We start from the raw sequence: 25,251 nt of genomic DNA on the forward strand, positions 1-25,251 counted from the left end.
TTTTTCCTCCCTTTAGACAGATTTACCTTAAGTTTTATTTTTGATCTAAACCTACTAATGAATTTCTAGAAATGATTTTCCTCAGAAGAACTGAATTGGCTATGTCCCAAGATAACCATTTCAATTACAAAGATGTGGAGCTGTGGAACGGGAATAAATTAGGAATTAAGCAGGGGGATCATGGGAGAACTTGTCCCAAATGCACAATTGCACTAATCTTCAATGAAGCCAACGTTTCTTCTGTATTAAAATGGCAGACCTGATAAATAACACAGAAGCAATAATCAATGGATTGCCAAATCAACTAATGCAATATTTATTAAGTGCAAGGCACTGGTTTAAATTGTGAATGTACAGAGATTACTTTTTTTCATTCATCTCAGTCTTATTGCCTCCCTCGTGACATCCGCAGGCACATGGGTCACTCAATGCCATAGCCTGGAATCTCTGTCCCCCTCAGCTCAGCTAACTTCATCTCCTCTGCCCGCCAGCCCCACCTCCCTCTCATTTATTCTGTCTGCTCTTGGATTTTTATGCTTCTGCCTATCACCATGACAAAATAGCTCCCATAAAGACGAAAACAAATGAACAACCCCTCCTACCTAGCCTCCAGTCAGCCTGCAGGGAGTTTCTCCCTCTTTCTATTTCTTCACCACTTTATTTTTCTACTACAGTTTGGCTTCCACCCTCACCGCCACAGTGGACCTCTGTGACTAATTCCATTACGTACTATCTTTCTAATTGGCAACTCAAGGAACCTTTCTGAGTCTTTGTGTTACTGACCCTCATGATACAGTTTACACTATTTCTTTTGCTTTTGGGACATACTTCTTATCATTCAAGCTTGGCTGCTTTTAAGACTTCCTTTTCAGATTTTCAAATTTCAGAATTTTGTCCATCTATTTCTCTTCACCGGACTCATATACCTAGTGCAATGGCTTTTCAATTTTACCTGTTTAAGCTGATGACCCCTTAACCTCTATCCCCAGCCATAGTACCTCTCCAGAGCTTCAGACTCTTATGTCCAACTGCCTCTTGGGCATTTATACTGGGCTGTCCACAGGTCCGACATGTTCAAGTTCATTCACTTCTTCCCCACTCTTCTCTTCTATTCACTGTTCGGTAATAATATTGTCTCCCCAGAAACCAAAACTATGGTGTCATCTTAAACTCATCTTTTTCTCCACCTCACATTTAATTAATTTCTAAATTCAACTGCTTTTATTAGGTTGGTGCAAAAGTAATTGTGGTTTTTTGCAAATGTTTTTAACCTTTTAAAAAATATAATTACTTTTATACTAACCTAATACCTTTTAATCATATCTCAAATTATAATTTCCTCCTCCTACTATGACCATGCTGCTCAGGCTCATCTGCCAACTTCCCCTCCCTCACATAAACATTAAATGTTGGGGCTGCACAAGCTCAGAGTTCGGTTCCATTTCACGTGCAATACCCTCTTCCTGGAGAATCTCAGTCAAGTCTACCACTTTAAATGTATATATAATTTGGAGACCAAATTTATTTCTTTATCCCAGTCCTCTTTAGTGCTTCATGTCCATGTTTCTGAACTAAGTATCTAATTCTACATATGGAAGTCTTATAAGTTTTTCCAACATAATCTGTTGAAGCTAATTTTTAAATAGTTAATTTTGGCTGAGAAAGCCAGTTGTCCCCCATTACGCTACTCTTGCTTCTATTCTTCAATAATAATTCCCCTGAACTGTAACTGGCTACTCAACCACCAAAACTAACACCACATTTCCCAGCCGTTCTCACAGCATGCATAACTATGTGCCTAACCTAGGTCCAATGACACTATGTTTGTCAGGGTTTTCCAGAGAAACACAATGAATAGTGTGTGTGTGTGTGTGTGTGTGTGTGTGTGCGTGTGTGTGTGTGTGTGTGTGTGCGTGTGTGTGTGTGTAAAGAGAAAGAGATCTATTTTAAGGAATTGGCTTGTGTAATTAGGGAGCCAGGGAAGTCCAAAATCTACAGGGTAGGCTAGCAGGTTGGAGACCCAAAGAAGAGCTGATGGTACAACCCAAGTCCAAAGTCAGTGGAGGCAGGATTCCCTCTTCATTAGAGGACCTCAGTCTTTTTGCCTCTTAAGGCCTTCAACTGATTGGATGAGGCCCGCCCATATTATGGAGGGTAATCTGCTTTACTCTTCGATCTACTGACTTAAATGTTAAACTCATCTAACAAATATCTTCACAGCAACTCTAGTGTTTGACTAAATATCTGGGCATTATTGCCTCGCCAAGTTGACACATAAAATTAACCATCGCAGAAGTAGTACATGCAACTTCTAGTACGTGTCCTTAAAGTGAGGGAGTGGTCCATTATCCCCCCACTTCCTCCTTCCCACTGGTTAGTGTAGACATAATATTGGAGTACCAGTTCATGAGGTGACCTTGAGAACAAAAGTTACATATGTGATGTAACAAGATAGAAAGAATTTGGGTCTTTTACACTATGGAAGTCCACACCAGCCCACAGTAACCTGCACATTTGTGAGGGAGAAACAAACCTATTTCTTTCTAAACTAATGTATTGGTAGTGGGTCTTCTGTTATTTCCAGCCAAACCCAATCCTAACTGAAAGTTGCCTGACCTATTCCTCAACCAGGTTTTTTGATTTGGACAGATCAGGACATCAAATCTCCCCAAGCCATAGGAGCAAGAAAACATGGGCTCATCCTTGATTCCAATCTCCTCAAATCATTCCAGTCACATTTAGTGAATGGCCAAGTTCCAGCATGACCACCACCCATTCGAAGCCACCATTGACTCCATTATGTTAACAAAATAGCCTCCAAAGAGTCTCCCAACAATTACTCAGCCTCCCTCTATATTCTCCATGTTGTAGCTAAGGTTTTCTTTTAAAAACATAAATCAGACCATGTCACTCCCTTGGTTGAAATTCTAAGTCCTTCTAAATTCAAAACTTCTAAATTCTTCTAAATTCCTAACTGACCACAGTCTGTGTGATGTACCTCCCTGCCCTACTCCCAGTGTTCTACTCTCATCTCATGACACTTTCCTCATGTACTAAACTCCAGCCATTCTGACCTCCCTTGGTTCCTTGAATGTAGCAACCCCTTCCCCGTCTCAGGGTCTTCACGTGTGCCCTTCTGCACATGTGTAGAGGAATGATCTACTCTAATTGACACATATTTGTCCTTCTAGAATCATCCTACTTGAGGCTTCCTAAGGAAGCTTCTGCTTATAGCTCCTCTAAGAGCAGGTTGGCTGATAATAATTATATTGTGTTCACCATGTGTGGGATGTGTTCTAAGTGCTTTGCATATATGAGCTCATTTAATCTTTACAACCATCCTATGAAGTATGTACCACTATCCCATTGGTAGAGGAGAAAACCGAAGCACTGAAAAGTTAAGTAGGTCTCCAACATCATAAAGCAGTTGGGCAACGGAGTAGGATTTGAACTCAGAGCATCTAGTTTAAAGTCTTGCATGTAAGCTCTATGCTATACTGACACTCCCATTATTTACTCTTACCATACTCCATACTCTTTCCTTGTAGAATATTACAACCACAAATAAATAAATACCTTCTTGAATTATGTGGATAATAGCTTTTTCCACTACTACATTGTAAGCATCACAAGTGTAAACACAGCATTAGTCTTAATCTCTTTTCTACATCCAGACAGCATGGCACAAAGTCCACACTCAAAAAATATATTTTACCTGAATAACAAATGAATTAAAACTGATGCATGCTCTATATTTCTGCAGCAAATGTCTGAGTTCATCTTCTCTCATTTGGACCACTGCAGGAGTTGTCCTTTTTCCTTAGTCATCGACCTTTCACAGAGCCAACCAAGTGGTCAATCTGAAATTTCCATTCAGCCATGTAGGTGCTGGGAGGGTTCTGTGACTGTACGGTCCTCCAGAGCCTGGCGTCTGCCTCCGTCTTAGTCTTGTTCCCTGTCACTGCCCTCCTTAGACTGGAGCTTCAAGTAAACGCAGGTCTGTTCTCCTTTGGACTCTAGAATGTAAAGTGCAGCTTAGCAGCGCCCGCCCGTCCACTCCTTGCACTTTGCGTGTGCTGTGTCCTGGGCATGCCCTCCCCTTCCTACTCTTCTGGATGACACCTGGAGTCCTTTAAGACTCAACTCAGATGTCATCTTCTCCAGAGACTCCATCCAGTTTGGAAAACGTGACTCTACTTTGTCCTCCCCCGGAGGTCTGCACATAATCCTCTCATCATGATATTTTATGACTAAGGACAGCATATTTATCGAGGGCTTATTATGTGCTAGGCACTATCCAAAGTGCTTTACATGTGTTACCTCATTTAAAGAGATAGTGTCCTTATTTTAGAAAAGAGGAAACTGAGACAGAAAGAGTTTTGGTAACTTGTCCAAGGACACACAGGCAGCCTGACCCCAGACCCACCCCGTTAGTGGCCTGGTTACAGAAGACACACTGACATGTGCACACTGGGCCTCCACCATGTGCAGCTCTCCTGCTGGCGCTCTCCCCCCATATTGCTCTAAATGCCTTTAAGGCAGAGACTGTGTCTAACATATCTTTGTAGTGCTAGGTCGTAGTAACTGCTTAATAAACATTTCTTTGACGAAACAGAAAACAAAGTCCTTGGACTCAAGTGAAAAGCAAGATATACATATATGAAAGATGAAATAGCTATTATGTGTTTAATTCTCAGTACAGTTTTTACCTTTTCTTCCTTATGACAGTCTCATGCCTATGGTAACAAAATAATGTTCCAAACTGCATCCCAGTAAGGCAGATGCCTCACCGACTAGCCTTTGGTATTTCTGGAAGCCACACTTTGTTTTGATAATCCACAGTCGTTTTTCAGGTAACTGATGTTGAGTGGAAATATGTTGGGCAGAGGTGGTCTTCGCCATTTCAATCACTGTCAGAAGTGAAATTCAGGGCAACTAACAGATATATATCCCTTCCCTTCTACTGGTGCTGTGAAAATTGATCTCTAAAATGCTTTGACTCGAGGTGAAAGTAGCCGTATGTCATAAAAACTGCCTTGCAAATATCCTTTCACCCAAAGTGAGTAACAATTTTCAATGGGCAAGTAGGAAAGAAAAACTTATCTTTATTTTATGATCTTTGGCCACTGGAGTAGAAAGCAAGCTGGGGAAACAGTTTTATTTATGTTTTGATCATCACTCGCTCACCTGGATCTCTTCTTTATCCTGTACATATTTTTATGATTTCACGCATCATCAATTCACTCATCTTCTCCCCTTCCAGACTTTAACAAGCTCCATGGGAACAGGGATGATGCCCAGGGAAGTTCTTGGCATGTAGGAGGTACTTAATACATGCCTGAAGGGAAACCGATGGACCCAGGCTACATTGTTAAAGAAATGTCAGCTACTCAGGGTCTACCTGAAGAGCAGGCCTAGGGGTTCAGTTTTATTTTAAACAATTAACAGTGTTCTCAACCATTGAGATTATATTGGGGGAATTAGGAGTGTTGATAACAGATCAGAAGCTCAGAGCAAAATTTATTCTGGAGCTCATTCCAAACTGAAACTGTGGAAGTAGGTAAGGTAGCATTTAGTAAGTACCTACCCTAACCTTTAGGTGTCAAGGAAGAATACAACCTTATCCTAGAACCACACCGGCACTAGGGTAAGGCAAGTAAGGCACTCTCCTCAGGTACCAGATTTAACGGGGTACCAAAATCCCCCCTCTAATCAAGATAAATAAGGGTTTGAGGCAATATTTTAAAAGATCAAAATTATTGCCAAAATCAATGATGAACAAAATATCACCGTTTTAAATAAAGACAGGATCAGTGTGACAGGGTTGTACCGAGCTATATTGGAGTCTGAGGCAAAAAGGAACATTAGTAATGCAGATCCTGTGTTTATTTTTAAATGTTGATTTTTTTGCTCATCATGGATTGTTTCACAGTGATTTTTTTTATATTTTAAAATACTGCATTAAAATAGTATTTCTTTCCATGACGGAGGGTTTCAGATGCCCCTTCAATGTCGTGCCCACGGCTATTGCCTCCCCCACCTCGCCATCAGCCTGACACAGCACACGAGCTTCTCACAGTGAACTTGGGAGCGGAGCAAATGCTGAAAGTCAATGAATTTTATGAAAAGTAATTGTTCTCACAAAGGAGTGCTCAGAGCGCCTGGTCCATCAGGGTTCGAGGAGAAAATACTAACTCTAGGGAAGATTTGAGTGAGTAGGGGGCAGCCTGGTATATCCCTGGAATGACACCATGGGGAGTGGGAGACAATGAGCCACGCTTGACAAAGGGAGATGAAACACAGGGTGCCACGTGGTATCATCACAGGGGAGCCTATGCTCCAGGATGGAAGGGATGGATGGGGCTGGAGAGAAAGGCAGGAAGCTCCTGGATGACGAGTTGCCACATGCAGGTGCTTAGACCATCCTTCTCTCTGCTGCATTCTGGTGTCCCTGCTGTCTCAGTGCCCTTCCATGGCTTAGGGTTCCACCTGCAGGACCTCTGGACTCTAACCCAACAGATTCAGTGGTCCACATCGAGACACAGGCAATTCACTGGATAGTAGTTCCATGCTAAGGTATCTTATACTTGGGCCTTCTACATGCTCTTTCTTTCTACTAGGGAGAATATGTTCCCTGTGACTTTCTACAAAAAATGCTTTAATCCGGAAGTATGATCCCAGAAGTGGGAAGTTAGCTTAATGTAACAAACCTGAAGACAAGTGGGGGACTCAGTGTCTCCACAACAAGACTCCACCCAGGCAGCCTATGCAAAGGGCCTATGGCTGTACCCAGAGCTCCAGAGACAACAGACACTTCAGAGTCAGTTATTTTAAATTCCTGTCTTATGAGGGACTAGTGTACACTCACCACAGTCCCAGGTTGGGAGGCAAATAGAAAAGAAATATAGAGTTATGGAGCTTCCTCTTCATTGCAGGAGACGTCAGTCACACTAAAGCAATGTAACACTTGAAGTGACAATATTACTGATATGGATAATCAGGGCTATAGCATTTGCTGGACAGTTAGAAAAAAAATCATAATTTGTGACAATATATGTTTCTAAAACTCAGAGTGGATCCTTCAAAGCCTTTTCAACTGGTGCCCAGCCCCCTTTTCTAACCTCATTCTTAAAACGCCCTACCATACAGCCTTGCGTCATCTCCTACGGCTCCCCCACAAACCTCAGTCCCCTTCAGTTATTCACAACTTGGCTCATGCTGTAACATCTGCCCCCAACCCTTCTCTGTCCCTCCACGAGGGGATTTTCACTCTTCCTCCAAGCTCTTGGGCATTGGGCCTCCTCTGGGAAGCTATCTGGTCACCTCCCTTCCAATGTGGCTCAACAAATCAGTCTGTGCTCAGAGCGTTATTTTAGTATGATTTTTCATATCAGGAACATAGAACTCATCACATGCTATTACCATTTGTTGTCTGTGTCACTCCCCAATTCCTTATGCTTTTCATGCGCAGAATGCCTAGGATAGCACCCGACTTAATAAAAGTTGCTTGTTTAATTACAGAGTTTAGCGGAGAAAATAAAAAATGATCAGTGTGTCACACAATTAAAAGGGTGAGAAGGGGTTAATTTAGTTGGAATGTTTTCATCCAGCAAAGGGAAGGCTAACTAATTTATTAATAACTGTTTCCAAAATGTTCAGTAGAAAAACTGTTTTGGAATCTCTCATAAAACCAGTGAACTCTTCATAAATAATGTCACTCTCAGTAGCCCAAGATAGTTTCTTATAAAATACATTAATATATGTCCTAAAATGTATTTTTAACCTTACACCAACACCATGAGAAAGCTCACAGTGGAAAAGTAGGTTGTTAGGAATGTTAAGATGATGAACATCAGAGTTAGGAAACAAAAATAAAACAAAAGGAATTAACAGAATGTAAAAACCATATTTTTGTTCATATTTTTACGCCCTTCACACAACAATCATATGCCAAGGGCAAAATGAGAGTCTTTACTTGAAATTTTCAGCCATTTGTCACTGTTTTAAATATTCACATTATTTAAAACACGATGTATTTTTTTGGGGCCATGAAAATGAATGTGTAAGTGCAGAAAGACCATGCATATGATTAGCATAATAATGGGAAACACGCACAAAGCTTTGGCTTGCCTTGACCTCTCTGACCTTCAGCACTTTAGCAGGAGTTAGAAATGGCTCTGGGTTTTTAGACTTAATATTCAAAGGTTGGTGAAGATGGCATAATTTCTTAAAATCATTGCCCGAGGAGAGTGACAAGGTGTAAATTTCCAAAATGTTTGAAATTTCCGTCCACTACTTCTGATGTGTTGCAATACAGCGAGCCAAGCTCTAGTTCAGGATTTATCTCAGGCTCTGAAGCCCCAGGCCAATGAAAGCTGTGTGCGTTTGTGAAGGTGAAACGTACAGTTTCCAAAGCTAAAGAGCCATCCACATCAATTTGCAGCCAGCTAAGTGGCATCAGCGGTGGGAGAGCTATTTACACTCCCTTCCCGGCTGAGAATTATGGTGCTGTAACCAGGAGGAAAGCAAGGGGAATTGAAGGGGCTGCTCAGAAATATAATGGTCATTTACGGCCAAAGTACCCCCATAACAGTAGGCCCCTGGCTCTTATCTGCAGCATACTTGAGGAATTTGCAATGAAACGCGTACACACACACAAAACACAGCCCCCCTAGAGACCTCCTGTGACATGCCCATTCATATTAAAGCACAGGATGGCATTTGCTTTGCTTATCCAACAGGACAAAGCCAAAGGGACTTCCTGAATTTTGTCCTCATTCCATAGATGCTGATCCAGAGATCTCAACTCACCACTGACAACTGGACTCTTCTCATCTAACAAGTGAAGAAGGAGGCGATTAGGAGGAAACAATTAGGCAACACTGATAATGCAATTCACGAAAACACTGTATTTTGCAGCAATGAAAATTATAGCATTGCATTCTCAAGATAATAACTTGTTTTTGTGACAAAAAAATCACACCATTATGTGTTGCATCGGTATTATTCTTAAAATTGGGCTTTTTAATTACAGAGATCAACTATGCATGTAAGAATCCCACTTTGAAAATTTTATACAACATGTCATCTGTGATCATATTACATATTGGAATCTGTTCCTCTCATCTCTAAATGTCCCCTGGTAGTAAGAGTTAACTCTTTCTTAGGTGACTCTGCTGCTCTTCTGTGCACCGTGCAGATTCCCAACTATTTCATCCAGGAACCACCCTGTTCAGTTACAGGAACAAGAACAAACCCCTCTAGCGTACCCTGCAGCTCCAGCCCAGGCTCCACCCCCGCTCCCAAATGCGGCCAGGAAAAGGGCTCCGCTAGCACCCAGGTGGCTTTGTTTCCTATACCCTGGGAGAGAGCTGCTTTTCTCTCCCAGTTAAAATTGCCTGAAGGTGTACAGATGTCACAGAGCTCCAATAATCCGAATTCAATATGGAGTAAAGGTTACCATTTCTAATGGTTCTCATAGTCGAACATGATTTGGGGAATGTTAAAGTAAGAAGGATGCGAATGTATCTGGGTTCCCATCGCGGCAGGACAAATAACCTCCCTGGATCTCAGTGTCCTCACCTACATTAGAAGGACAGTGGTAATTCATGTAAAGAGTGAGAATTAAAAGAAACAATGGCCAGTGCAGGGCCTGATGCAGAATTACTGCTTATTACACGAGAGGAGTTATTCCCATCATTCTCTATTCACAGCAATGATTTGAGACTAACTTCAATCAGAAGCTCCTCCTTGGGTTTCTTGGATTTCTAAATGGCCCATATCAGCATCATCGTTACTTGATGCTATTTATCAACAAAGAAGGAGATGAATACGGCTGCCCTTTTTGAGCCAAGTAAGACAAAGAGGTTATTTGGGAAAGGGGTAAGCTTAGTGGCCAGTGAGGCATACTGTCTTCCAGAACAGTCTGAGCTATTCTGTCTTTTATGAATTAGTTGCAGGCAAAGGACACAGCAATGCCATCTCCATCTACCATTAGTCACTGTTTGCCTCTACAGCTGGGATACCAATGTCTTGAAGTAAGCAAGGAACGAACAAAGAAAAGATATTTCCAGGAAGATGACTGAAAAGGAGAGAGAATGCCTGAAAAGAGATGCCCTGTGGCTTCCAATACACGCTTGCCTAATCTGTCATATGGTTTTTGGCCAACCCTGTCCTCGAAACCTTTTCCCAAACTTTTCACATTATGTAACCCACTTTGAGACATATTGAAGAACTAGATAAATCATGAGATGATAAAATGTATTCTACCCCTGCCAAATGTTTTTCTGGTTAACGAAGGAATCTGATTCTTTCCTCAGTCATGTCTTTTCTAGTAAACATAATCTCCCCCAAATTAGTGAAGTTAAGTATAATTGCATGGCCAGAGATAGGAAGGGATAAAATAGAACTGAGAAAGAAAGGAAGCAAAGGAAAACACACATTTTTAGAAATGAAGAGCTGCTTTGCATCTGAGTATGTGTGTGTAAGAGAGGAACTTAAGTCACCAGAATCGGCATTCAAACAAATAAAAATGTAATTACATAAAAAGAATATAAAGTGATAGACAGAATATACAAGTCTTCTCATCCAAGGAGAACCACACCTGAAATAATGATTTTGAATGAAGAATGAGAAGAGAACAACGATATTTGTTTTGCTTTTCATGTTGGAATCTTATTACTGTGGAAGAAGGTAGACTGTATCAGCCTTAACAAGCAGATTTATTCTGATACAAGAGCCAGAATTAAAATGGAACTTGTGTATCTAGAGGAAAGGCTGGAAGTGTCAGGTCAGATTCCACCACAGAATTACAAAAAGGAAAGGAAAATATGAGTGAAGTGAGAAGGTAGAGCTGATCAAATTATGCCTGAGGAGACTCCCCAGTTCCAAAAGAACCATTAAAGCTAAGAAGCCAGTTTGCAGTTAAGCTAATTTGGTGTTACAGGCTCAAGGAGATGGCATCAAAAGCAATGTGTCCTTATGAACGATCAAATAAAGATGAGTCAATAGTCATGGTTCAGTACAGTATGCCCCCCTGGTTTGATGTTTCTCATTTCTTTGCCTAGCCATCTTTCCAAAGGTCTACAGCTCACTGCCACCTGTTTTTGTACTCCCATCGGTGTCGAATGGTGTTTATAGTTTTAAATGGTTGGGAAAAAAAAATCAAAACAAGAATAATACCTTGCAACTCATGAAAATTACATGAAATTCAAATTTCAGTGCTCATAAATTTAGTTTTCTTAGCACACAGCCACTCCCATTTACTAATGTCTATGACTGCTTTGGCATGATAGCAGTGAAATTAAGTACTTCAGACAAAGATCATATGGCCCAGAAAGCTGAAAATATTTACTATCTGGACCTTTACAGAAAGCTTGGTGACCCCTAACCTAGGAAAGAAACATAGGTTTTAGAATCAGGAGCATCAGATTACATTTCCAGTTTCCTCACTTACCATACTCTTAGCAGAGCTTCAGCACTTTACCTTTGCAGAGCCTCAGTTTCCTAATGTAAACTGAGCGTAATACAGCTACTTCATAGGTTTGCTGTATTTATTAAAGCGAAAGCAGGTAGGTGTGACCCTGGTCCATAGTAGGTTCTCAGGAGTGTCCGTAAGCATTGTTTCCTTTTGCCCTCTCCTCCTCCAGATGGTTTTCTTCTTCCCACTCCCCCAATTAAGTATGCCTTACATTTCTATCATATTACTCTGCTCTAGAATTGCTCCCTTGGGTTTCTCGTCACTTCCCTCATTTGTAACTTCATTGAGGCAGATGATTCCCATATTGTATTTTTAGCCCCATGTCTTTAAATTCTGTACAGAATTTTCCCACTGCCGCCAGGATATCTCTGTTTGGATGCTGGCTACACTAATGTTTGCCCCACCTCCAATCCATGCATTAAATCTTAATGCCCAATGTGGTATTTTAGGAGGTGAGGCCTTTGGGAGGTGATTAGGACATGAGGGTGGAGCCCCCCTGAATGGGATTAGTGCCCTTATCAAAAAGACCCCACAGAGCTCCTTTGCCCCTTCCACATGTGAGCACACACGGAGAAGACAGCTGTCTTTAATAAGGATCTGGTCCTCACCAGACACTGAATCCGCCAGCACCGTAATCTCGGACTTCTAGCCTCCAGAACTGTGAGAAGTAAATTTCCATTTATGAGCTACTCAGTCTGCGGCATCCTGTTATATTAGCCCAAACAGACTAAGGTAACATCCTATGAGTACTTCCACTTGAACATGTAACATATCCTCCTCCTCCCAAACTAAACAAACATAAAAAGCCAAGATCTTGTCCTGCTGATACCATTATTTATGTCACCAAATTCTTACAGTCTTTCAGAATCATAAATCTTGAAGACACCCCTGTCTCTCCCTCATCCTATTTCACATCTACACTCACCCTTCCAGCACTGCTCCTTTGGATTAACCAATAGTCCTGACCAAGCTGGCTCCTCCAGTTGGTTACACCACTCCTAGAAAAATTCCGGAAAAGCACGGGAGCCATCATGTGATTCTTGTACGTGAAAAGGAACTAGAGCTCTCTATTGTCTCTCAAATTAAGTACAAATCCTTTAGCCAGGTATTGAAGGCCTTAATAATTTCACCCAAGCTACCTTTCCAAACTCATCTCCTACTGCTCTTCTATGTATGCTTCCCACGTATACTCCCACTGAACTTGACTATTCACATTTTCTGAATGTGTCTTCCCTTTCCCCCCAATATCTTGTCCTCACTTAAGTTATCCCATCCACCTAGAATGCCTTTTTGACAGCCTGGCTCAAACTTACCTGGCCTTCAAAATTCTGATCAAATGCCACCACTTCAGTGAAATTTCCCTAATTATTTGTGGTCCCAAGTAATCTTGCCCTCCTCTGAAGTCTCGTCATAAATGATTCACTTCTCCCTTATGACATTTGTTATCTTTTTTTCTCAGATTATAACCTGTGTCTGCATGTGCTATGTATAGACAGGGTCAATATATTTCAGTAAGTAGAGTGACTTCAGTCTCATTCCTGTCACTGCCCAGCTGTATGACCCTCGGCAAGTTATTTAGCATCATCCACCTCAGTTTCCTTACATGGAAAACGGGGATGATCACGCTGAGCACATAGAATAGTGGTGGGATTAAATGAGGTGATGTGCATGTAAGACATTTGGCACAGAATCTGCCAGGTGGCTATTTTTATATTCTACCTTTTTAATTCTATTTTGTGCTACCTTCCTTAAAAGGCAATATGCCTTGACATCACTGAGTGGATAATCAAGCAACTAACTGAAGGCAGGTGTGTGTTTTATTCATGGTGGGAACTTCCCTGAAAATGGCCTCACAGCAGATACTCAAAAAACATTTGTTCAAATGGACTGAAATGAGAATGAGATTAGAAGCAAATCCAAACTGGTATTTACATGAACTCAAAGTATGAGTTGAAAATAGAATTGAATAGCTGCGGATTATAACATTCAAAATCACTCAGGAGTCTAGTGTGAATAAAGGAAAGGATATTAATTCTTCCTGATTTCATGAGCTCACTAATTAACAAAGGAAGATACTAAACAGTAAATTAATGAAATACAATAGGACCTTGGCAAAAAATTGACCATTAAATTGATCAAAACAGTTCTTCCTTGGTGACACTCAGAAAAGAGCCACAAGTAGATTGCACAGCTTCAAATGGCCACATGGCACTTGAAAGATCGATACGTTTCTCAGATCCAATGAGGAGCTTGACGGATACTGTCAAGCAGGAAATGCTTCGTTCCTCAACCTAAGGGCATCCCTCCTGCAATTCTGGGGTCACAACTGGTATCTTTTCTTGGGTTTATGTTCTTCTTGCCAGAAGAAAGTGACACTGATTGGATAGCTTGACACACAATAAGAAACATGGTTTTTACTTAAAAAGACAGAGAATTATTTCTTTACTTCAGGTTACATGAGAGCCTTACATCCAGCATTAACCTGAGGGACCATTTAAAGGCAGATGCACTGGATACTCAAAGAGCAAAACATATAATCCACAGTTCTGAATATACATTCAGCTGTGTGGTTTTACGTTTCTTGCAGTTGGCCTTGTAAATTAAAATTTCACACATCCCAGTTAAAATGTTCTGATATTTGGATTTATACTGAATATTCCATGGTTCAGGTTTTTAACTATTTGACAACTGATATCCTGCTACCAACTTCCTATTGATAGGGAAAGGCTACGGAGCCTAACCAGAATGTCATTATTACCTGTAGAAAAATCTGAAACAGACATGAACTTCCAAGGGAATCGGCAGTTGCCTAAACCTGAACCTTTGATACTCTAGCCTTAAATGATCTTTTAATGTCTGACTGGTAAAAGTAAATAAGCTTCAGTGTAGAAAAGGTAAAAAAGGGGCCCTGTGTTTTGGAAACGGAAACACCAGCAGTCAGGACACCTGGATATAAAGCTAAATAGACAGAAGAAGTGACTACAGGGAAGGTCTTATTAAGCCCCCTTGAGAGCGCTTAGATTGTGTTGGAGAAAATGGCATTATTTCAGTAGTATTCCAAAGCCAATGTCTGTTTGATTAAATAACAACAGCAACAAAAGAATTAATTGTTTCTTTATATTTTCTAGGAGGTTTCAGTGGTTCATTGTACCAAGGAGCATGCCAAAAGTCTGAGACATGTACTAAGTATGATAATAACAAGTGAGGTTATTAAGCTTGGCTCCATGCAAAGTGCTTTATATATAATGACCATTTAACCTTGTTGCACATTATGCAGCTCTGTTTTACAGATGAAGAAACAGAGGCTCAGAGGAATTATTTGCCCAAAGCCACAGAGCTACTAAGTGTCAAAGCATAGATTCTAATCCAGATGAAATGGTCACACAATGTGACCTCACATGCAAGTGAATATGTAACATTTAATAAACACTAAGTTTATATTCCATGATGAAATAGAAAGGAAGCTCTCCTTTCTAATTACCAAAGCTGCCCCTGCCCTAAGATTCCACTGAGTGAAAGGTGACTATGATAAATGAGAAAACTATTTATATCTGAAACTCTTTCCTGAGAAATAAAATCCCAAACATGAGGAAGTATTACCAATTTTAGTGACAAAACATATTTTGGAGATTCAGCTTGGTTTCATATAACTGGAGATATGAGAATTTATTCAATCGTATTGAAACAGAAAATAATAATACTCTTAAAATCAAACTCAATCCAAAGAGAAAAAGAGAAGGTAAGTTAAAAATGAATCTAAATCGGATTGAACCCCAGTATTGTGGTGCTTAACAAACTCTGAAAGTCATCATGCACAGGACTTTCATCTCACTCATGCATCTTTGTGTCTAAAAATATTTGCTGATGATTCTTACAACTATTACAAACGCCTCTTGAAAAAATACTAAGGATGCTTATTAAGAATTCACGTATCTTAATCAATGCTCACTCCATTAATAAATGAGAGTCCTGTTTATCAGAAATGGCCTTATGAGGGTATAGACTCTATCCTATTTCCTCCTAGAGGCTCTGAAAATAGGAACACTTTCCTCTTCAGCATGTAAAAAGCAGACAAGCAAACGTTTTAAATGCAGCTAAACTGATCTCCCTTTCCACAATCTACGCAGATAACAATACCTTCATAATTAAAGTACTATTATTACTATTTAATTGTCTGTTTCATTGTTTAATGAATAGGAACTAGTTAATTATGGTGATGGGGAAAGACAAAGGACAGTTTTCTAATGGGGGATGCAGAGCTCTAGTTTTTACAATGTGGGCTGCAAATTGCTTTATTTATACTTCTGAACATCAGAACCTAAATTCACATGTCCTTGTCAAATTATGAATCTCTTTCAACATGATTTGAAAATGTGTTTAACAATTTCTTTCTAATTTTGCATAGTTGAATGATATCACATTTATCTTTTGATAGATTAAAGTGGCTATTCCAGATATACTCACCATACAATGCTGAGAGTCAGAGGGTCACAGCCTCTTTTTAACCACTCCCCAACAAGAGCAGTTTTCAGATACATGAGGTCAAGGACTCACAAAATACAGTGAAAGAACAAGGCAGATCTAAGACAAATAAAACTCTTCCTGGACAGCTGTCTACACTGTTGCTTTGTAGCCCCTAAATAGACCTGGGTCTTGACATGGTATTCTCCTACCTCTGCTACCAACATCACATACTTAATGACAACTCACATTTCTATAGAGCTTTGCAGTTTTCAAAAGCACTTTTACACCTATCATTTTATTTCATTGTCACAGCTCGTGAAGCATGCAGCTCAGTTATTATATACATCCTACAAATTAGGAAACAGAGTCCATGAGGTTGAGTGACCTGTCTTGATGTTGTGGCCAGTAAGTGGTACAGATGCTTCTCTGAAACCTCTAAAAAGATGGGTAATTACATAAAGCAGTTATCCACATGACATTCACTGTTGACGTTAACGTTTTGCCAAAGCAGCAAAGCAGGGAACAGAGGAGCCTGAGCTGATGGAGTGCCCACTTCATGAGCCTAATCATCATTGTGCAAAGAGGTGTTAAGAAATGCTGTGTAGTGATATACAAAATTTTGCTGAAATTTGCAAACATGTCTCAATGCAAAATTGTTCCCTGATGGACCCTCAACCCAAAATAAATGGACTTCAACTGAATTTGTTATCAAACTTAATGTTTGTGTTCAGATACACAAGGCCATTTCTGGATGGGAGATAGGGAGATGGGATGACACTTCTAAAAGATATTTAGGGGAAATGCATTAATCCTGTTATTCAGGGGGAAATAAATCCTGTAGGATAAAGTTATGTTTCTCAACTTTTGTTTCCCTCAATGACACACTAGAAATGTCACTAATAAATATATATACCCAAGCCTGCCAACGTCCCTCTTCTCTCTGTCAAGGCTGTCACCATTGCCAACTCATGCCTTTTACGGTCCCCACACCCAGGAGAAAGTCACACAAGTCATACTCACCAAGTGTATCAGAATTGCCTGCACGAGCGAATGCCAAGAATGGGGGAGAGAGTTTGGAATAAACCCAACACAGTCGCACGTACTTATTAGGCAGGACTTGCTTTAATGAAAGAATCTTATACATTGTCAATATCAATAATCCGAATTTCTTCATTTAGCAACAATCTCACAAAGAAAATATATGAAGTTTTTGGTCCCATAATATTGATCTCCACAGGTTTTTCATCTGACTTTTTTTTTGGACCAATGCATCCTTGTGCTTAATATTGATTTTAATATGTTTCTTTGCTGCTAAAAAGTTTGGTATTGTGTTTTCATGTGTAATAGTCAGTATTAAACTAGAGGCTTCATATTGATTGTGCTACACTCCCACAAACACTTATCTGTAGAAAGTATATTTCTATCAATTTTTGTTCCGTCTTCAGTGACCCCATCCTATTAAAGAGCAAGACTTCAGAGATGGTGGTTCCAGGCATCCCGCAAGTCTGAGAAGAGGTGGAAACTGGGCTGTTTGGCTTTCTTCAGAGATCTGAGGATAAAAATTATGATTTTGATGACTTGATATCCAATCATGACACTGCAGGAAGACCAATTCTAGTGCCGTTATTAGCACTGTTTTCACATTGTACAGTTTATTGTAGTCTACAAACAACTTGGGCAAATAGAATGAGTTAATCCAGTAGAGGTATATTAAGCTTATGAGATGTTGGGGTTTATTTGATATTTCTGTTTAATGACACTATCATGTATCTAAGATATATAAATTAAATATAGAAATAAGTAAATAAATAAATAAAGGTTGATGCTTCTAATTATAGCCACACCTGTAACAGTCATATCACTCTTTACCAGATACATTCATATCTGTTGCGCTAAACATAGAGATATTGACTCCCTGAACTCAAGATTTAGAAGCAGAGATACGAGTTAGAAGTCTTCAATTATTGTTACTAATGCATCTTTTTAAAAACTTTTTATTAAATTTATCGAGATGACATTGATTAGTAAAATTTATATAGGTATCAAGTGTACAATTCTGTAATACATCATCTATACATTGAATTGTGTATTCAATATCCAGAGTTAGTTCTCCTTCCATCACCATGTATTTGAACCCCTTTGCCCTCTTCTACCACCCCTCTCTCCCCATTCCCTCTGGTAACCACTAAACTGTTGTCTGTGTCTATGAGTTTTTGTTTGTTTGTCTTGTTTATTTGTTGCTTTCAGTTTTATATCTACATATGAGTAAAGTCATAAGGTCTTGACTTTTTCTGTCTGATTTAGCATCATAATCTCAAGATCCATCCATGTTGTTGCAAATGGCAGTATTTTATCTTTTCTTATGCCCGAGGAATATTTCATTGTATATATGTACCACATCTTTTTTATCCAATCATTTATCAAAGAACACTTTGGTTGTTTCCATGTCTTGGGCACTGTAAACAATGATGCAATGAACACAGGGGTACATATATCTTTATAGATAAATATTTTCAGATTTTTGGGGTAGAAAAATTCCAGAGGAGGGATTGCTGAACTGTATGGTAATTCTATTCTTAATTTTTTTGAGGAACCTCCATACTGTTTTCCACAGAGACTATACAAATTTATGTTCCCACCAGCAGTGTACGCTAGTTCCTTTTTCTCCACAACCTCTCCAACACTTGTTATTACTTGTCTTGTTGATAATAGCCATTCTAACAGGTTTGAGGTGATATGCAATTGTGTTTTTGATTTGCGTCTCCCTAATGGCTAATAGAGTTGAGCATATTTTCATATATCTATTGGTCATTTGTTTGTCTTCTTAGGGAAAGATTCTGTTTAGGTCCTCTGCCCATTTTTAAATTGGATTTTTTGTTGTTGTTGAGTTGTACAAGTTCCTTATATATTTTGGATATTAGCCCCTTATTGGAGGTGTTGTTTGCATATATCTTCTCCCATTCAGTTGGTTGCCTCTTTGTTTTCTTGGTAGTTGTTTTTGCTGTGCAGAAGCTTTATTAGTTTGATATAGTCCCATTCATTTATTTTTGCTTTTACTTCCCTTGCCTTTGAGGTCAAATTCATAAAATCCTCTCTGAACACAAGGCCCATACATTTAGTACCTTTACTTTCTTCTATGCAATTTATTGTTGCAGACCTTATGTTTAAATCTTTGATCCATTTTGAGTTAATTTTTGTATATGGTGACAGACAGTAGTCTAGTTTCATTCTTTTGCATGTAGCTTTCCAATTTTCCCAATACCATTTATTGAAAAGGCTTTCTTTTCTCCATTGTGTTTTTGTTTTTGTTTTTTTTTATATCTGCCCATATATTATGTGGGTTTATTTCTGGGTTCTCAATTCTATCCCATTGGTCTGTGTGTCTGTTTTTCTGTTAATAACTATTGCATCTTTATTTCCTTTCCTTGATTATTCCAAAAGTTTTAGTAACCAGCTTGGTGATAAGTGGTCTTCCATAAGCAACAACCCATAAAAATACTCTGAGAACCACAGAGACAGGTACACTCAGACAACAGATAGATATTCAGGTGAGGAACAAACTATCAGGAGAGTTCAAAACTCCTCACAAAAGGGGAATGCAAGGAAGATAGGCAACATCAGAGAAAATCAACAAAAGGACCCCCACAGGACCCCACAAGCACAAAACCCAACTTATGGAAAAGGAGGGGAACCAGGCCATCTACGTGCTAAGTCAGGGACACAGGCATGAGAAAAAAAGAAAATACTTCAGTTGCTAAAATTAGGAAGCAAAGCAACACCTAAAAGAGACTGGGGAACAAACATGTCTTTGCAGCTATGCCAATGGAGTACTGATTAGAGCCCTATATTTGCCAACACTTAGAGACAGGGTTGATCCTTGGTTTTGGCGAAGTAGAAAACATGCAGTTGGGAGTGAGTGATACCAGAGGCTGCTGGAGTACAAATGAAAACAGGTTATTAGCAAACCAGGTTGGTACCTGCTTTTATGAAGGCCCTTCCTATCTTCTTTCACTGAATTTCTATTAAAAGGAACACATTGGTTCATCTACTGGGTGACTCCAAGAAATAAAATCCAGAGTAATAAAAGTCAGACATTTGGAATAAAAGACATGTAGTCTGCTTTTAGGTTAAATTTGCTGGATATCTGTAACTGAGATACCTGCTGCCCCCAAATCCTTGTTGTTTTGAAAGGGATGAAGTTGAAGATGTGGTAGACATTAGTTAGAAAAGTAGGAATTGGGATCAGGGAAGAAGCAGAAGCAGCCTACAGGAAGAAAGATAAAGTTAACAAGCCAAACAGAAGAATTACACAACATAAAGTAAGCATTAATGAGAATGCTCACAGCATGACCCAAGGTTTGGCAGAGACGGACCACCAATCAATCAGCAAACTTTCCCTAAATGCTGACTTTATCCAGCATATTGTAAAGATAATAAAGCATATACAACTAAAAAGATATGGTCCCTGGCTGTGAAATGTTAAAGTTTACTTGTATAAAACAGAATATGTATAGGTACATCATAAAAATAAACAGTAATCTAATAGAGCTGGAGAAAGTACATTATTAGTTGTAAGAGTAATTAGCAGTATTGACATTGGAGGAGGAAAGCGTGTGGTACAATCTAGGATGATAAAGGAGATTTCCCAAAAGAGTACATATGAGGAAAGGCTTTCTAGTTGTTTTTCTACAACTAGATTTCTAAATATCTTTCTAGTTGTTTTTCTACAACATCCTGATGTTATATTATCTTAGAGTACAGATTAATTTTGGAAGTGGATAGAAAAAAGAAAAATAGAAGATAGAGAAATTGTCTGGATAGCACTACAACTGTTGCAATAAAAATAATAATTTAAATCTAATGCTTTTTGCAAACTATTTGGTCATGGCATAGCTGGGACTTTGATAAGGACCCAACGGTCCCCTTCCCCAATCCTCTTCATCTCCAAGTTAGTTCGGTGACCTCCAGAAGGCATTAACCAACCTGAACTTGCTAATGAGATTTTAAAAATCTGGAGTTTACAGGTAGTGTAAGGTAGCCCAGGGCCGATGGTGTCCCAGGCACCTTGCAGAAACTAATACAATGCCTGTTGGGAAGAATGCATCCCCCCAACCATGCCTCAAATAATTTTCATGAATAAAGTTCTAATTAAAACAGTTTATTATTAAAAAATTACAACACACATAAAAGGCAAAGGCATATAACTAAGAGTCAGGAGAAACAACTCAACAGCAGAATTAAACCTGAAGAAACATAAGATATTGGAATTAACAGGCACAGAACATAAAACACATGTATAATATATTTTAATAAATATAAGACAGAATTTAAAATGTGGCAAAAGAGGCTATAAACTTACCCAATGAGGTTTTTTAAATAACCAAATAATTTTTGTAGAAATAAAATATAAATAAAAATAATATAGTAAAGTGGAACTATAACAGAAATGAATATAACAGAAATAAAAATAAAAGAATATAATGATATGCCTTTTTTCTGTAATATGAATATAGAATTTAAAATTCAAAGGTACACTAATTGTTAAACTATGCTAGATCCTGCTAAAGAAATAATTAGTGAAGGAAGATAGACCTGAAGGAATTACTCAGAATATTTCAGCATAGACCACCAAGATGGAAAATAGGAAAGGAAGGTTAAGAGTCATGAAGAATGGAAGTCTAAAACATGTTTACTTAGAGTTACAGAAAAAGCACAGGAGGAAAGACGATATTCAAAGAAATATTACTGAGAATTTTCTGTAATTAATAAAATACATAAAGTGTATTATTCAGTAAGCACAATAAATACCAAGCAGGATAAATAAATCCAACCTAGCCACAGCTTAATAAAGTGGAAGGAGACAAAAGACAAAGAGAAGATCTTAAGAGTAATCAGAAAGAATAGATTGTCTAGAATGACAAATATCCCGTTTCTAAACAGAATCAATGGAAGCCATAGGCAATAGGATAATATCTTCAAAATGTGAAAGAAAAACAACTGTCAACTTAAACTGTAAAACTTCCGCAAAGAGCAAAGTTGAAATAAAAAACAAGTTTAGCAACAAAACAAAGGCTTTCATTACAGAACATTCTATAATAAATGCAGTAAGAAAATGATTCCAGAAAGAAGGTCTTATACACAAAAATATGATTAGCAAATATATTGGCAAACATGTATGCTAATTCAAATATATATTCATTATATAAAATATGTCTAATTTGTGGAGTTATAAAAACAATACACAGATATCTTATGGGAAACTAAACATACTAATAGTGAAGTGGGAAATTTAAAACATTCTAAGGTTCATGTATTATTCTAAGAGACTGGTAAAAATATACTGATAAACTTCAGCTTTTGTTAGGTTAGGTATGGGTTATAAAATTTCAAGAGTAATCATGAAATAATAGAAATTGAAACAAGTGAAGAGTAATAATATGATTATTACAAGAAACTTAATCAATCACAAAGGAATGAGGAAGGAGAGAAATGAATGAGAAACACAACTATAAAGCAAAAAATAACGTTCTAGGAACGAATACAAATATAGCACTAATGCGATGCGAGCTTGGTTGTTAAACTCAAAAAGGTATAGAAATAGATATAGATAGAAATATAAACATAGATGTCTAGCTATATCCTGTTTACAAGGTGCACACTTAAAACATTGAGACACTGAAAAGGTAAAAGTATTAGGATGGAATAATTTATACCAGGCAGATAATAACAAAAAGAAGTCCTATTTACAATGTTACTATCAAACAAAATATATTTCAAAGCAGAATACACACACACACACACACACACACACACACACACACTAGAGTGATATTCTAAGTGTTTTGCAAACATTAACTACTTCAGTCCTCATGTCAACTTGATGAAGCACATTATAATCCCCATTTCACAGAAGAGAAAACTGAGTCACAGATAATCCAATAAAAATTCAATTCATCAAGGCAATATAATAATTTTTGAACTTATAGAACCTAATAGAAGGGTTTCAGACTACTAAAAGCAAAAATTAACAAAATTAGAAGAAATTGAAAAACTCACCATCATTGTGAGATTTCAGTATACTTCTCTCATTGTCATTAAGCTGAAACAAATATAAAAAATTTGAATGATATAAAAACCAAACTTGATGCAAAAGATATTTGTCAAATTGCACATTCAAACAAATTGAGGATACACATTTTTTTCAAATATACTTTAGCCATTTACATGAACTAATCATATAGCAAATCTCCACAAATTTCAAAGAATTGATATTATTTAAATTGTTTTCTGTCTGCAACACAATTAGTTTCGAGATGAACAACAAAACAGATAACCAAAACCAACAAATGTTTGCAAATATATACCATGTTTAAAAAAAAAATTCTAATGCACATTTTAAAACACTGAACCTGAATTATAATGAAAATGCTACATAGCGAAACTTGTGGGTTGTATGTCTATCAAACGACACAGATAAGAATTTCTTACCAGTTTTGTTCATGACACACAAATCTTGGAAAGAACCAAATGCCCGGTAACATTAGAATAAATAAAGTTTGGTATATTCATACCAATAAAACATAATGTATCTCTGATAACGTATAACAAAACTAAATATCACAAACGTTGGGGCCGACACAAAAGAAAACACATTGTATCATCCATCGGAAAGTAAAGAAAGAGAAAAACTAATCCAGAATGACAGATGTCAGTATAAGTAGGACGTTTGGAATGTTGTTGACTGGGTTGAGGCAGAGGGGAGTTCAGAGTGCTTGAAATGTTAGTCACGGGTGTAGAAACACGTATGCATTCTCCTTAACTGCATGTTTAAGTTCAGTGCATTACTCGCTTTACTACATGTGTGCTTATCCTCAATCAAAAAGAAAAAAGAAACTTGAATGTAACTAATGGAGTTCTTACAGAGAAATGTACATGTAAATTTATCCTCAGAAACATATGTTTAGAAAAGACAAAAACTAAAATTTAATGAACTAGGCATACTGCATAAGAGGACAGGGGAAAAAAAACGGGGTGGAGGGAAAGCAGAGTAGAAAGGAAGAACATTTAAAAAATCTAAGCAAAAATTAATGAACTCGAAAAAGAAAATACAGTAGAAAGAATCAACTGTTCTTTTTTAACTTGTTCTTTTAGAAGACTGATAAAATCAACAAAGCTCTGGTAGGTTGAACAAGAAAAAGAAATGGGACAAATGAATATTAGGAATGTAGAATGAGATGTAACTACAAATAGAACAGATATGTTAAAGGTAATAATAATAGTAATGATAATTAGCTAAACTTTATTGAATGTCTGATATGCATTAGGTTTGTTCTAAGTGGGCTTTTATATGCTTATTACTTAATTTCATCCTTGTGGCAACTCCTTGCGATGGGCTTTTATTATGACTATCTTTTTAAAAATAGGTTTATGCCAATACTTTTTAAAACCAAGACACAATTAATAAACTCCTAAAGAAACATCATTTAGCAAAACAGTCTCAAGAAGAAATTAGGAAGTCCCAAACATCATAACTAAGTTAAAGAATTAGTTAAAATTTATTTACCATAAAATCAAGAAACAAATTAGTCTATTTTTAAATAAACTCTTCCATATAGTAATATACAAAAATATAAAACTACCCAATATATTTTAAGTTATTAAATACCAAAACAACCATACAATATGAAAGGCAAAAGTAAAAGGCTAAATTCATTTATCAATAGAGCTGGAAGGATTCTAATCTAAACAAAATACAAACTAAATCTACTAATATACGTGTTCATATACGTGTTTATTGTCTTACATTTAAAAGATGGAGGTGTTTGCTATTCTTATACTTTAAACCAAAGAACCCAAACTGAACTTATACAAGGATGAGTTACTATTAGTAAATCTATTGATTAATGCAATTCCCTACTTTAACAGACTAAAGGTGAAAAAAACCCTATTTTAATAAATGCAGGAAAAGCATATCACTAATCCTACTGAGACCAATGAAACATATTACATAAATATTAGCCTCATTTTATCAATAAGTAAACCAAAAATAACTAAAAGTAAAAATAGCCAGCTTTATTAAGTGCTTGTATTGTGCTAAGTAATTTGAAATATTTTTTACTCCTCATAACAATCTTAAGTTATGCAATTATTATGATCTGTATTTTACAGTCCACTATTTCTGTCTCCATTTTCACACCGGAATTTGAAACAATATTGCTCTTGCACAATGACGAAGAATAATTCAAATCACTTAATTAAAATAGTTTGCTTTCGTTACATTTAATAGAGTAACTAACACCAAGATTTTT

At 37.7% G+C, this 25,251-nt stretch overlaps 1 protein-coding gene across 1 annotated transcript in view; it reads right to left on the reverse strand.

The window, feature by feature from the left end:
- The window catches only part of LOC308491076 (uncharacterized protein), a 118,481-nt gene that overhangs the window by 54,497 nt on the left and 38,733 nt on the right, over positions 1 to 25,251 (reverse strand). The window contains exon 2 of the mRNA XM_081033985.1: positions 23,000 to 23,042. The gene's annotated coding sequence lies outside the window, so the exon portion shown is untranslated. The remainder of the gene's footprint in view (positions 1 to 22,999; positions 23,043 to 25,251) is intronic.

The sequence above is a fragment of the Rhinolophus hipposideros genome (genome assembly GCF_964194185.1).
Source record: "Rhinolophus hipposideros genome assembly, chromosome: 3".
NCBI classification, from domain to species: domain Eukaryota; kingdom Metazoa; phylum Chordata; class Mammalia; order Chiroptera; family Rhinolophidae; genus Rhinolophus; species Rhinolophus hipposideros.